Below are 14,431 nucleotides of genomic sequence, written 5' to 3' on the forward strand. Positions count from 1 at the left end.
GCCTTACAAATAGCTGTGAAAAAGAAGAGAAACAAAAAGCAAAGGAGAAAAGGAAAGATATAATATCTGAATGCAGAGTTCCAAAGAATAGCAAGGAAGGATAAGAAAGCCTTCTTCAGCGATCAAGGCAAAGAAATAGAGGAAACCAACAGAATGGGAAAGACTAGAGATCTCTTCAAGAAAATTAGAGATACCAAGGGAATATTTCATGCAAGGATGGGCTCGATAAAGGACAGAAATGGTATGGACCTAACAGAAGCAGAAGATATTAAGAAGAGGTGGCAGGAATACACAGAAGAACTTTGTACAAAAGAAGATCTTCACGACCAAGATAATCACGATGGTATGATCACTCACCTAGATCCAGGTGTTGGAGAAGACTCTTGAGAGTCCCTTGGACTGCAAGGAGATCCAACCAGTCCATTCTAAAGGAGATCAGCCCTTGGTGTTCTTTGGAAGGAATGATGTTAAAGTTGAAACTCCAGTACTTTGGCCACCTCATGTGAAGAGTTGACTCATTGGAAAAGACTCTGATGCTGGGACGGATTGGGGGCAGGAGGAGAAGAGGACGACAGAGGATGAGATGGCTGGATGGCATCACTGACTCGATGGACATGAGTTTGAGTGAACTATGGGAGTTGGTGATAGACAGGGAAGCCTGGAGTGCTGCAATTCATGGGGTCGCAAAGGGTCGGACACAACTGAGCGACTGAACTGAACTGAAGCTGAAAGTAGAGAACCTTGATGGAATATGTGCACGTCAAAGTGAAGTTGCTCAGCTGTGCCCGAATCTTTGTGACCCCATGGACTGTAGCCTGCCAGGCTTCTCTGTCCATGGGATTTTCCAAACAAGAATACTGAAGTGGTTGCCTTTTCCTTCTCCAGTCCGTTCAGCTCAGTCGCTCAGCTGTGTCCGACTTTTGCAACCTTATGGACTGTAGCACTCCAGGCCTCCCTGTCCAACACCAACTCCTGGAGTTTACCCAAACTCATGTCCACAGAGTCAGTGATGCCATCCAACCATCTCATCCTCTGTCATCCCCTTCTCCTCTCGCCTTCAATCTTTCCCAGCATCAGGGTCTTTTCAAATGAGTCAGCTCTTTGCAGCAGGTGGCCAAAGTACTGGACTTTTGGCTTCAACATCAGTCCTTCCAATGAATATTCAGGACTGATCTCCTTTAGGATGGACTGGTTGGATCTCCTTGCAGTTCAAGGGACTCTCAAGAGTCTTCTCCAACACCAAAGTTCAAAATCATCAATCTTTGGCACACAGCTTTCTTTATAGTCCAACTCTCACATCCATACAGGACTACTGGAAAAACCATAGCTTTGACTAGATAGACCTTTGTTGGCAAAGTAATGTCTCTGCTTTTTAATATCCTGTCTAGGTTGGTCATAGCTTTTCTTCCAAGGAGTAAGTGTCTTTTAATTTCATGGCTGTAGTCACCATCTGCAGTGATTTTGGAGCCCAGAAAAATAAAGTCTCTGACTGTTTCCACCGTTTCTGCATTTATTTTGCCATTAAAGACACCTAAATTATTTCTGTGCAACATTTATTTTGTTCTGATAAGAAGGAAATACATACATGCATGCGTGAAATACAAAATAGGAATTGTGCAATTTTTGTTTTTGCATACATGTTAAACTCATATTTGCTATTAGAATCGGGTTTGAACACTATCATGATAAATGTCAAAATACAATCATTTAAAATGTTATACTATATTTTAATAATGCATTAAATGAAAGCTGGTAGTTACAAATTTTAACTTTTCTTTACTGAAAGCATCAAATAACAAATAAAAAGCATCCTGACAAATTAAGTAAGAAGGAAGAAGAAGAGAGAGGCTTTATAATCTAATGCAATAGTTTTGCTTTTTGAACAAGGGTTCCACATATTCATTTTGGGCTGGACCCTGCAAGTTACGTCAGTGGACCTGTTGTAAGAGTATGTGGACAAGATCTGATTAAGCCTGGGAAGGTAGGGGATGACGTCTTGCCAGGTGATAATTAAATTGAGAGTAAAGATGAGCAAGAGTGAAGCAAGTACAAACGACTGTAGGAAGCCTGAGAGGGCAGTTGGGGGCAGCGGGGGTGGGGTGGTGGTTAGATGTTCCAGGCAGAGGGTCGGGTCCAAAGACATTAAAGGAAGAAGAAAGGAGACGTGTTTGTGGAGCAGAAATGAAGTTAATGTGGTTGGAACTGAAGTAGGTGAGGGATTGCTGTGGGTAAAGCTTCTACCATGCTGCAGTTCTTTGTAAGAAGGAAAACAACAGGGTTGAAATCAGGGCAGCTGGAAAACCCAGGCTTGATTAGGAAAAAAGGTATAACTATGTGCATAACTATATTATGATTTGATCCTCAGTTGTAACTATGTGCCTGGCGTTTTGCCAAGTAAATTACTGTTACTTTTTGGTTCTCTCAACAACCAAGCAAAGTGGGATTTACTGGTTTCATTATTAAGATAAGGAAATATGAGGCTCAGATGGATGGGGGCATTTGTCCTTGGTCATCTAGCTGGTGAGTGACACACATGGATGAAAGAGTCTCTCTAAATACAAACTAGAATGGAAGCTCCAGGAGGGAAGGAATTTTGCCTGTCTTTGTGTTTCTATTTTCTTAGCATATACACAATACCCGGCACATACTAAGCTCTCAATATTTGTTAAATGAATGAATGAATGACTGGGGTAAGTCTTATTTGGGAAATTCACTGTGTCTTCATGATTTCAAATGGGTTTTAGAGTATTTGAATGGAATTTTTGTAAATTTTGAGAATCAGTAATTTTGTAAATTTTGAGAATCAGTTTCTTTTCAAATAAACTATAAAAATAAAAAGGGAAAGCAGCAAGTTTAGCTGAAAGTGAAAAGAGAGAAAGGTAGAGTACAGACTTAGTCTTTATTAACTGTATGACCTTCAATTGAAGTCACTCCCTTCAATTCTTATCTTATTTTTTTCCCCAATGAATTAGAACAGGTTGTGTGAGAACTTCTTTCTGGTTCTCACATATTATGATTTGATCCTGTGAATTGTCTAGCAATGATACAATTCAAAGCATAAGGTTTCTCTTTCCTACAAAGAGGAAACACAAAATAAGATCATACAATTCTGAGGCACCAAATTCCTCAAACAATCTCACTCCATTCATTCATTCATGTATTCATTCATTCATTCTTTTAGCAAGCCTTTCTGAGAGGTATACCATAACACATGCCCACAAAAAGCCTTCTGCTGAAAAGCTGAAATGAACAAATGATCTCCATTTCTGGAAGCAGGAAGACCTTGAATCGGTAGAGCCTGGCTTAGAGTTTATCTGCAACTCAAAGATGGGAAAAACCAAATCAATTTCCATTTTGAATGGTGACTCAGGGATCAAGCAGAGCCAATGCTGCAGTAGTGCGGAATAAAATGACAGCACTCTTCGGAATAAATCCTGACATGTGACTCATTTCACTACTTCCCTTACTTTGACTTTCCTTTGGTGAAAGAGCAAAGGCAGACAGTCATAAAACCTCCAACACAGAGCAAGATCTGTGCCTCCCACTCCTAAAAACCAGTCCCATCAACAGAGAAGCAAGTACCTGATTAAGAGGAGCTGGGCAGGAAGCATAGTGCTCACACAGGGTCCAAGAGGCGGAGCTCACTAAGACAAGACAGATACAATGTTCCCACATTGAGATGTGACTTTCCTAGTAGCACAAGAGGCATTTCTTACAGGAAGTGAGCATGACAAATGGGATGAAGAAGGTACCACTGGGCTCAGATGTTTAGGGAACTTCCGTTGTTTCTCATGTTTGGGGAGGATGAACCAGTGAAGAAGGCAAGTTTACTTAATCGCTTATGAAAAGCAGACAACATCAGAAGGAGACAGTCAACACTAGCTAACACCTGGAGCAATGTAGCAACTATTATGAAAAGATCTACTTTGAAATTCGAGGATTGAATGAGTTAATTATAGCTAGCAAGCAATCACAGGTTTTCAAGGCAAGGGGGCTGTAGAATGTGCCTCCCTGACCTTTAAATTCAGAGAGCCTGATGGAAGGGACCCAGCTGCGGGGCTCCGAAATCAACCGCCACATTTGTACCCCAGCTGTGTTTTCACTCAAGCTGCTTCCAACCAAGGGTGGAGCATGGTGGCTTCACTCTGTAAGACATGGAGCCCCTCTAACAGCTGACTCTGTTCTGAGGAGGCATCTGTCCTTTGATAGCCTTATTGAATTTTTCTTGGTCTGCACAATGGCTCAGTGGTTAAAGAATTTGCTTGCAATGCAGGAGACACAGGAGACGTGAGTTTGATTCCTGTGTCAGGAAGATCCCCTAGAGGAGGAAATGGCAACTCAGTATTCTTGCCTGAAGAATCCCATGGACAGAAGAACCTGGTGGGCTATAGTCCATGGGGTCGCAAAGAGTTGGACATAACTGAGCAACTAAGCACAGTGATCCAGGAAGCTTCCACCCAACTTCTGTTCACTTGGAATTCAAAGTACATCTAGGTCCAGTGGTTCCCCAGCCTTCCTACTAACTCCATCCTCATTTTCTTTGAAAAACTTTAATTTTTAGAAAATCTGCTCTTTGTGTCTGTTTCTTGGGAGACCTAGACTAACACAAACATACACGTAGAGAAGAAACCTGCTGAGTGAATCACTCTTGGTCTCAATCTGGTGAATGATTCACTGAGAAATACACAAGCTCTGCACTTAATGAAGTGAAAGGAACATGAACAAGTTGAAATGCACTGAGTACTAATCATGTGTTGGGTGCTGAACTAACTGCTTCTCATGCCTTATGTCACTTACTTCTTTCAACAACCCCATGGAGTAGTTTATCTATAGATGAAACTGTAGCTGGCCAGCTCATGAGTGTTGGAGCCAGAATTTCAAGCCAGGTCTTCATTTTCCTTTATTGGTTCAAAGCAATGTATTGCTGCAAAGTACTTTACTTTAAAGTCTATGCCTTTAATTATCTTATACTACATCCATTACCATCAGTATCCTTGATATCATTTTATATGGTAAGAAAACAATAACACGCTTATAGAAGAAAAATATTGCATTCATCATCACTAAGACTACCATCATCATCACCATCATTATCATCACCGTCACCTTCATCATCAATCATAATCTAAAAGAAACTTATAGTTATTGATCATATACATATGATCTATTCTTTAGTTCTTATAATTACCCAGTGAATTAGGCAAACATTAGAAATAAAGCTCAGATGTACCATCTCAACCTAAGCCCAGCATTTTTTCACTGAATCATGCCACCTCCTTCTCTATGCTACACCTTTGCCCAAGGTGAATTAAAGATGTTGGAGATTTAATCCTTTGCTTATACGTCTGTTTTTAACTGCCAGAAGGACACTTGGGATCTTGGTTTAATAGCTGGACTCAGTAGGGCAGATATGATGTCCTTATTTTAGAAACAGCTTTCTCTCTAGGACCAGGGGATTGAGCAATTTGGGTGGTATTATAGGAAACCTTTTGCTTCTGGGTCAAAGTCACTGGGCTCCAGACCAAGTCAGTAATGATCAAATGCCAGTCTGTCTGACAGCTGTCTGGTGGCCTCTGTGATAGGGCCTCCAGCCAGTCACTTGTGGGCAACCTTCCATGCCGCATCCAGTGCCTGCTGCCATTTCTAATGGCAGGCACAGCAGAAAGGTTGGCAGTTCAAATAGGCACAGAGACCCTGGTATCCATTATTCGAGACCAACACTTAAATTCTAATTTAATAACAGTTCCCAAACCAGTAGCAATTTCTCTCCCAAAGAAGGCTCTTTCTCTGGGCCATCTGCCCCACTCATCAGCCCACCACTTTCTCTTTTCAAATAGTGAGATGAAAATTTACCTTTGAATTAAGCACAAGGTCAGATAAAATAAGTCACTGTGAACAGTCATTATATTTTCTGTCACTGGACCAATTAAGATTTCCAGCTGTCATTTTCTGATGTTGCAGCGCCATAAAAAACGACACTGAGATGCATTGATCTGTGTCAAAGCTGCTTCCGAGGGAAAATGGGACCCAAAATAATGATAATTGTCATAGGATGTCACACCATTAAATGAAACATAAAAAGCAAAACACTGTGGGGAATCTGCAAAGTCATCCTCCTTGTCGAGGTGAGACCACGTTACACCAAGCCGAGCCCACTGTTTCAGTGACTATTCTTGCTCTAAGGTGGATACCCTCCGTGGTCTCTAATAAAACAGATTCTGCCCTGTTCATGCTAATTTGATTTCAATTGAAGTTTCAAACTCATAATCATTTGAATAAGAGAATCTTGCTGGAATCTCAAGATTATGTAAAGTAGGTCATCTACTTCTTATACTTTCAAATAGTTCAGCCCATTAGATCCCCTTTACCAAAAATTGCAAACTCTAATATTTGCTTCAGTTCAGTTCAGTTGCTCAGTTGTGTCCAATTCTCTGTGACCCCATAGACTGCAGAATGCCAGGATTCCCTGTCCATCACCAACTCCTGGGACTTGCTCAAATTCATGTCCTTTGAGCTGGTGATGCCTTCCAACCATCTCATCCTCTGTCATCCCCTTCTCCTCCTGCCTTCAATCTTTACCAGCATCAGGGTCTTTTCAAATGAGTCATTTCTTCACATCACGTAGCCAAAGTATCAGAGTTTCACCTTCAGCATCAATCCTTCCAATGAATATTCAGGCTTGATTTCGTTTAGAATGGACTGATTGGATCTCTTCGTAGTCCAAGGGATTCTCGAGTCTTCTCCAACACCACAGATCAAAAGCATCAATTCTTCAGCACTCAGCTTTCTTTATAGTCCAACTGTCACATCCATACATACTGGAAAAACCATACCTTTGACTAGATGGACATTTGTTGGCAAAGTAATGTCTATTTTTTTTAATATGCTGTCTAGGTTGGCCATAGATTTTCTTCCAAAGTACAAGTGTCTTTTAATTTCATGGCTGCAATCACCATCTACAGTAATTTTGGAGCCCCCCAAAATAAAGTCTCTCACTGTTTCCATTGTTTCCCCATTGTATGCCATGAAGAGACGGGACTGCATGCCACGATCTTCGTTTTGTGAATGTTGAGTTTTAAGCCAACTTTTTCACTCTCCTCTGTCACTCTCATCAACAGGCTCTTTAGTTCCCCTTCACTTTCTGCCATAAGGGAGGTGTCATCTGCTTATCTGTGGTTATTGATATTTCTCCCAGAAAAATTGATTCCAGCTTGTACTTCATTCAGTCCAGCGTTTCACATGATGTACTCTGCATATAAGTTAAATAAGCAGGGTGACAATATGCAGCCTTGACGTACTTCTTTCCTGATTTGGAAACCGTTCTCTTTTTCCATGTCCAGTTCTAACTGTTGCTTCTTGACCTGCATACATATTTCTTAGGAGGCAGGTCAGGTGGTCTGGTATTCCCATCTCTTTCAGAATTTTCCACACTTTGTTGTGATCCACACAGTCAAAGGCTTTGGCATAGTCAATAAAGCAGAGAAAGATGTTTTTTGGAAATCTCTTGCTCTTTCTATGATCCAGCAGATGGTGTCAATTTGTTCCCTGGTTCCTCTGCCTTTTCAAAATCTAGCTTGAACATCTGGAAGTTCACGGTGCATGTACTGTTGAAGCCTAGCTAGGAGGATTTTGAGCATTACTTTGCTAGCATATGAGATGAGTGCAACTGTGCAGTAGTTTGAGCATTTTTTTGCATTGCCTTTCTTCTGGATTGAAATGAAAATGGATCATTGTCCCACCCTGTGGCCACTTTTGAGTTTTCCAGATTTGCTGGCATTTTGAGTGCATCACTTTAATAGCATCATCTTTTAGGATCTGAAATAGCTCAACTGGAATTCCATCACCTCCACTAGCTTTGTTCATAGTGATGCTTCCTAAGGCCCACCTGACTTTACATTGCAGGATGTCTGGCTCTAGGTGAGTGATCACACCATCGTGGTTATCTGGGTCCTGAAGATCTTTTTTTATAGTTCTTCTGTGTATTCTTGCCACCTGTTAATATCTCCTGCTTCTGTTTCCATTCCATTTCTGTCCTTTATTGTGCCCATCTTTGCATGAAATCTTCCCTTGGTATTTTCTTGAAGAGATCTCTAGTCTTTCCCATTCTGTTGTTTTCCTGTACTTCTTTGCTTTGATCACTGATGTTTGTATGACTGGAACCTAAAATTCTTTTTGTCCTCCAAACATTGAGGGGGGTGTGTGTGTGTGTGTGTTTCATTAATGGAGTTCTAGCTTTAAAAAGTACAGCATTTACTGAAAATGAAATGGAGAATAAGAAAAAGAATTGAAAGTGCATATAAGAATCACCATCAGAAGAAGAATTTGCAATCAAGGATCACTAAAATGAAATAATGAAGTTCTGTCCCTATTTTGCGGTACTGGAAGCTGTTTTTAATGTAAAGGTATAATTGTAAATATTCTAAAAGCCATTGAAATATGTATTCAAAACATGAATTTGATGGTATGTAACATATATCAATAAAATTATTGAAAAAACAAAAAGAAGAAATGAAACATTGCAAGGACACAGAGGAGAAAGGTGCTTCTTGCCCCTCCAGATGACTGACTGGGTGAAAACAGAGCTTAATGAGCAAAGGGATTTTGTTAAGATGTTACTAAATTTACCACAAGATGAAAGAATGGGAGACGACCTTATAATAACATCGTTATTTAAATATTTATTTCTTAGAGGAATCTATTATTTTACATTTCCCTAAGTCTGGAACAAAAGTGTAAATTTTTGAAATAACTTTAAACACAAAGAAACATACTTTTGCCCAGACACTTTATCAAATTATTCACCTGTTTTCTTGTTAGAAGGGACAGGGATGCCATGGGATATTTTCCTCCTTCACTAGTGCTTGCAATTTGGCTGTTCCATAAAATAATCATCTGGATAAGAGAATCTTGTTAGAAGCTCAAAATCTATGCAAAGTAGGCCATCTATTTATGCTTTCAAGAAAAGTTCAGTTGATTAAATTCAAAACAAACTCAGTTATTTAAATTTTCCAAAAATTCAAACTTTATCCAATCTTTGCATGCCCAGGAACTAAAATTCTTTTTGTCTATTAGTCTTGAGGGGCATGGAGAGACAGTCCTGAATATAGTAGATTTTCCTCTTGGAAATGATAAAATATGAACCAGTAGTGAGCTAGAACTACTTCACAAGCTCACCAGATTCAATGATGAGACTTTTAAGAATTTTGTGTCATTGACCACTGCCATTATTAAACATAAAATAATATAAATTACAGTTCAGAAAATTATATTAGAAACAAAAGTAATATATATTCAAAACATCATTTCTTAAAGATCTTCATACTTTGTACTATCATCCATGTCTACTGTAATGTATGGCAGAAATACTATATAATTATGTGCTATGAAATCTCTCAGTTCTGCGTTCAGTGACATCACCTTGGTAACTTTATTTTATTGTCTGATTCGTCATTTATTAATGTTAGTAAAATATTAACTAACATTTTTGTTAGAACTACACTCACGTGCATTGAACAAATTGGCTATAAATACAAGAGTTCAAAAACTGGGTTAAAACTCAAACATTAAAAAAACTAAAATCATGGCATCCGGTCCCATCACTTCATGACAAATAGAAGGGGAAAAAGTGGAAGCAGTGACAGATTTCATTTTCTTGGGCTCCAAAATTACTGCTAATGGTAACTGCAGCCATGAAATTAAAAGATGCTTGCTCCTTGCAAGGAAACCTATGACAAACCTAGACAGCATATCAAAATGCAAAGACATTACTTTGCTGACAAGGTCCATATAGTCAAAGATATGGTTTTTCCAGTAGTCATGTATGGATATGAGAGTTGGACCATAAAGAAGACTGGGCACCAAAGAATTAATGCTTTCAAACTGGGGTGCTGTAGAAGACTCTTGACAGTCCCTTGGACTGCAATGAGATCAAACCAGTCAATCCTAAAGGAAATCAACCCTGAATATTCATTGGAAGGACTGTTGCTGAAGCTGAAATTCCAATACCTGATATGAAGAGCTAACTCATTGGAAAAGACCCTGATGCTGGGAAAGATTAAAGCAAATGGAGAAGGGGATGACAAAGGATGAGATGGTTGGATGGCTGGATCAATGACTCATTGAATATGAGTTTGAGCAAACTCTAAGAGATGGAGAAGGACAGGGAAGCTTGGCATGTAGCAGTCCATGGGGTCAAAGTGTTGAACATGACTTAGTGACTGAACAACAACAACAGCAGCAGTTCAGCTAAGATCAATTAGAACACTACATGAGAATCAATTAGCTATTTGTTATAAACTGGATTGCATATTCAATTAATAATGATAAATTCCATTTGTTTTACATCAGTTAAATGTAAAATAAACTTCTGTATGCATGCTTTCATTTTATGTATATTTTATACATAAACAGATATATTTTCTTTTAGTAGGAAGTGAGCCAGTTGTTAAACATTTATTAGCAAACCACTGGAGAAAATTTTCTAGGGAAGTAACATCAGATTATGGAGGGCCTTCTTCATAACACAGGGAAGGCAAAATAAATCATTGCCCTACAGAGGGGTGGAAATCACTGTAATTAATCTTCATACAGTTTTATGGAATTTAAGTGGCCTTCACAAAATTTGACACATCTTTTCTGAGAAATCTGGAAAATGCATTTCACCATTTCTTTCACGACTGATACTCAAATGAAGCATGAACTAACAAGAACCTTCTGATGAAGGAAGTGCTCTAAATGGAACTTAACAATAAGGAGGAGTAATATTTTCATATTTTTCCTGCATATTAAAGCATATTAAATCCTTTTAGCTCACTGTAATTTGCCTTTTCTCCAAGAAGAAAATGAATAATTAAGCATAATCCACCTTCTAGTCAGTGTCTATATTTTAGGATCGTATGAAATAAGGGGTATTTTGCAGTTCCTTTCTTACAGGTTCCATCTACACACTTCATTTTTAAAGAAATAATATGAAGTGCTTTTTAAAGCATTTTCAATAGATTTCAGTCATCATCAAATGGAGTTCAGTGAACAAATATGTATGCACAGGAATTTCTTGCATCATTTGCAATAATGACCAACTGGAAAGAACAGAAGAAAGGACCAGCTAAATACCTTAGAGCAATCCACCCAAGCAATATCATTTAATCTTCAGAAAGAGTGAAGAAGATCTATACACATCAACATGAAATGATATGAAGCAGTAAGGACAGCACTGTCTACATGGCTTGAATGCATTATTTAAAAACTATAAGTATACTATATTTAATGAAATTTAGACAAATTTTTGGAGAATTCACTTTAAACTGTTAACCCTGATAACCTATGAGGAATGAGGGACTTGATTTTGAAGCTTTTGCATTTTATTATACTATTTTGTATAGTGTGCATTTTTCCCAATGAGCAAGCATTAATCTAATAATAACAAATGCCAAAAAGTCATCTTAGGAAAACAGATGTTCCAGGTAGATTTTGGTCTTTGCTTCTTCTTGCAGGTGGAAGTGGGAAGGGAGGGATTATAGCATTGACAGTCCAAATGTTATCAACTCAAATACTTGCTAAGGTGTGCAAAACCTCCAGCTCCTTCCAAGGTCATTCTAAACCTTATGTTCAGAGGAGAAATGAAGAAGTCCCACCTATGCACAAAAAGGAATACCTTATGGGATGGAAGTGATAAATCATATCAGTGTTTAAGATCTTGAGAGATCTAGTAAAATCAACCAGTTCTCATTTTTCATGATTCTATAACATTTGGACTAGAGGTTGCTTCATGACGTTAATAGCAGATAAATTAACCCATAAAAGGACCCACCCCTAGAAGTGTTTAGCCAGAAGGAGAATTTTGACGTTTCTCCAAAGACACGCTGAGACAAATAGAAAGGGATGGGGTTATTTTTATGACAAGGACATTTTGCTTGTATGTAGTAAGTCCCCTACATAGACATGAGCTCTGCTCTAGGAGTGTGTTCGTAAGTCCAATTTGTTCATAACTCCAACAAAGTTAGCATAGGTTCCCAACTAACACAATTGGCTATACAGTACTGTACTATAATAGGCTTATAATAGTTTTCACACAAATAATACATAAAAACAAACAAACACAAAAAACAAAGAGAACATTTTTAATCTTAGAGTGTATTATCTTGAAAAATACAATAGTACCAGCTGCATCATTGCTGCTTTTATACTTGTTTCTGGATATCCTGGGCTTGAAATAAAGATACTGTAATTTTGCACTCTATATGGTCATGTACAGTAAAAGTACACAAAAGCACTGCCTCACTGCTGTTAATCTAAATGTCTTTAAACCTGAGTGAAATCACCGTTACATATTGTTCAGTTCCACAAACTCGGGCTACTTCTGGATTTGAGGGTAGAGTGAAAGAAGAAAGGAAGTTGAAAAGAGGAGAGCAATAAAAGGAGGGACAGGTAAGAAGAATGGAGATGAAAATGAAATATGCATAAAATAAGCAAATCAGACTGAGTGACACTAATTATTTTGTGTCATGATGTACAACACTAGCCCTAAATCATTATCTGATCTCTCCTCTTTACATCAGAAATATTTCAAACAAATCCAGTCATGTTGGCGTATGTACAGATATTTAACCATCTTGGTCAAGCAAGTATCATCTCATCCCAGTTACTCTTCCTATTTAAATGATAGGAAGTCCTACTAGATCCTACTCTTCCCTCTTGTTTACTTAGTCATTCTCTCAGCATACACCATGCACTAACTCTATGCCAGGCACAATGCTTAATGCTGGTGATAAGAAGAACAAATCAGATGCATTCTCTGCAATTTGGTGACCTCATTTCCTACCAATTTTCCTCCCTCATTTTCATTCAGCCCTTCTTTCCCTCCACGCTGCCATCTGTTTTTACACCTTCAGAAATTTGCAGTGAGTGGTTGCTCCCCTTGAATACCCTATCCCTAGACATCTGTGTGGTTATCTCCCTCATTTCAATCAAGTATTTCCTCAAATGCCATCTTCTTTAGAAGGTCTTCCATGCTCAACTCATTTACTTGTGCAGCCACTGTTCCTTTAGCACTTTTGCTTAGCAGGATTCAATTTCTGAGATACTATATTCTTTACTTAAGTTTGTAATTTACTGTCTATCTCCCTACTCTACAATAGAAGCTTCTTAGGAGAAGCGATCCTGTTGGTTTTGATCACTGATATATCTTGAGTCCTAAGAAAAGGACTAAGAATAGGACTAAGTCCTAAGAATAAGACAAATAGCATTTGTCTAGTAAATATTTGTTTAATAAATGAACGATTGAATAAACATGATAGACACAAGCAATCCTTTTAATTTCCCGCTCTTACTTTCTAGTTTTTGAAAGACTTTCTTCTCTTTCTGACCTATACTAACTCAAATCTCCTCCATTTCTTGTACCAGATTATCCTTCGTCCTGCCAAGGTTTTTTACTTCTTCCTGATACTTTGGTGAATTCGTCTTGTCTACAGGGTTCATTGTTATTTAAAATAATTCCCCAAAACTATTAAGAATTTACATTGATAATCACCTGAAACATTTAAGTAAAAACGCTGCAGTGTGTAACACAAAGCAATTATGTATAAGAGACAGTTGGAAAACACAAAATTTAATATTCATTTTATACACACACACACACACACACACAGGTGGCTAGGAGGCTAGGAGCTGGGAAAAGATTCAGAAAAATGGGTAGAGAAAAATAAAAGAAGAGAAAACTTTCCCAATTTTTTAAAGTGAAAGTGAAGTCACTCAGTTGTGTCCGACTCTTTGCAACCCCATGGACTGTAGCTTACCAGGCTCCTCCGTCCATGGATTTTTCCAGGTAAGAGTCCTGGGGTGGGTTGCCATTTCTTTCTCCAGGGGATCTTCTCAACCCAGGGATCGAACCCGGGTCTCCCGCACTGCAGTCAGACGCTTTACCGTCTGAGCCACTAGGGAAGCCAAATTTTTTTTTTTTTTTTAAGAAGAACTAAATGACTAATTCTCAGACAAAATTACTTCTATTAAGCTTATAGTCTCTCTCTCAAAAATAACCATATTTTTTAAAATCTAGTAAATATATTATGATGTTTCAAACTTAACTGTATATTACTAGGTCTTCAGGCTCAGAAAAACTTTCATTCCCAAGAGTTGTTCCCTTCTAAAAAATAAAATTCAAATCAATAAAATTGAATCCTATGAATACCAGCTCTGTTTATTCCCAGAATTAGAGTATATGAAGTCTCTTAAAAATTGATTGTTTCTGAACTATTGCTGTATTCAAAGCCAAAAAATGTTAATTTTTAGGCTTGGATTAGACAATCTTGATTCTCTGATATGAAACACAGGCCTTTTCTGGTTTTGGAAGGGTGGTAGTATTGACTAGTTGACTTGGAATGTTGGAAGAGTTTTTATAATTCTGCTATAAACTGGTTACATAGCCTTTGGAAAT

At 38.3% G+C, this 14,431-nt stretch overlaps 1 protein-coding gene across 10 annotated transcripts in view; it reads right to left on the reverse strand.

The window, feature by feature from the left end:
- The window catches only part of LRRC4C (leucine rich repeat containing 4C), a 1,485,185-nt gene that overhangs the window by 320,118 nt on the left and 1,150,636 nt on the right, over positions 1 to 14,431 (reverse strand). The window contains exon 4 of one of the 10 annotated variants that reach the window (XR_015141671.1): positions 8,803 to 8,892. The exons of the other annotated variants lie outside the window; for them this stretch is intronic. The gene's annotated coding sequence lies outside the window, so the exon portion shown is untranslated. The remainder of the gene's footprint in view (positions 1 to 8,802; positions 8,893 to 14,431) is intronic. 10 annotated transcript variants of the gene reach the window in all.

This window comes from Bos grunniens, chromosome 15 (assembly GCF_055505025.1).
Source record: "Bos grunniens cultivar Pamir isolate PY7600 chromosome 15, Bosgru_T2T1.0, whole genome shotgun sequence".
NCBI classification, from domain to species: domain Eukaryota; kingdom Metazoa; phylum Chordata; class Mammalia; order Artiodactyla; family Bovidae; genus Bos; species Bos grunniens.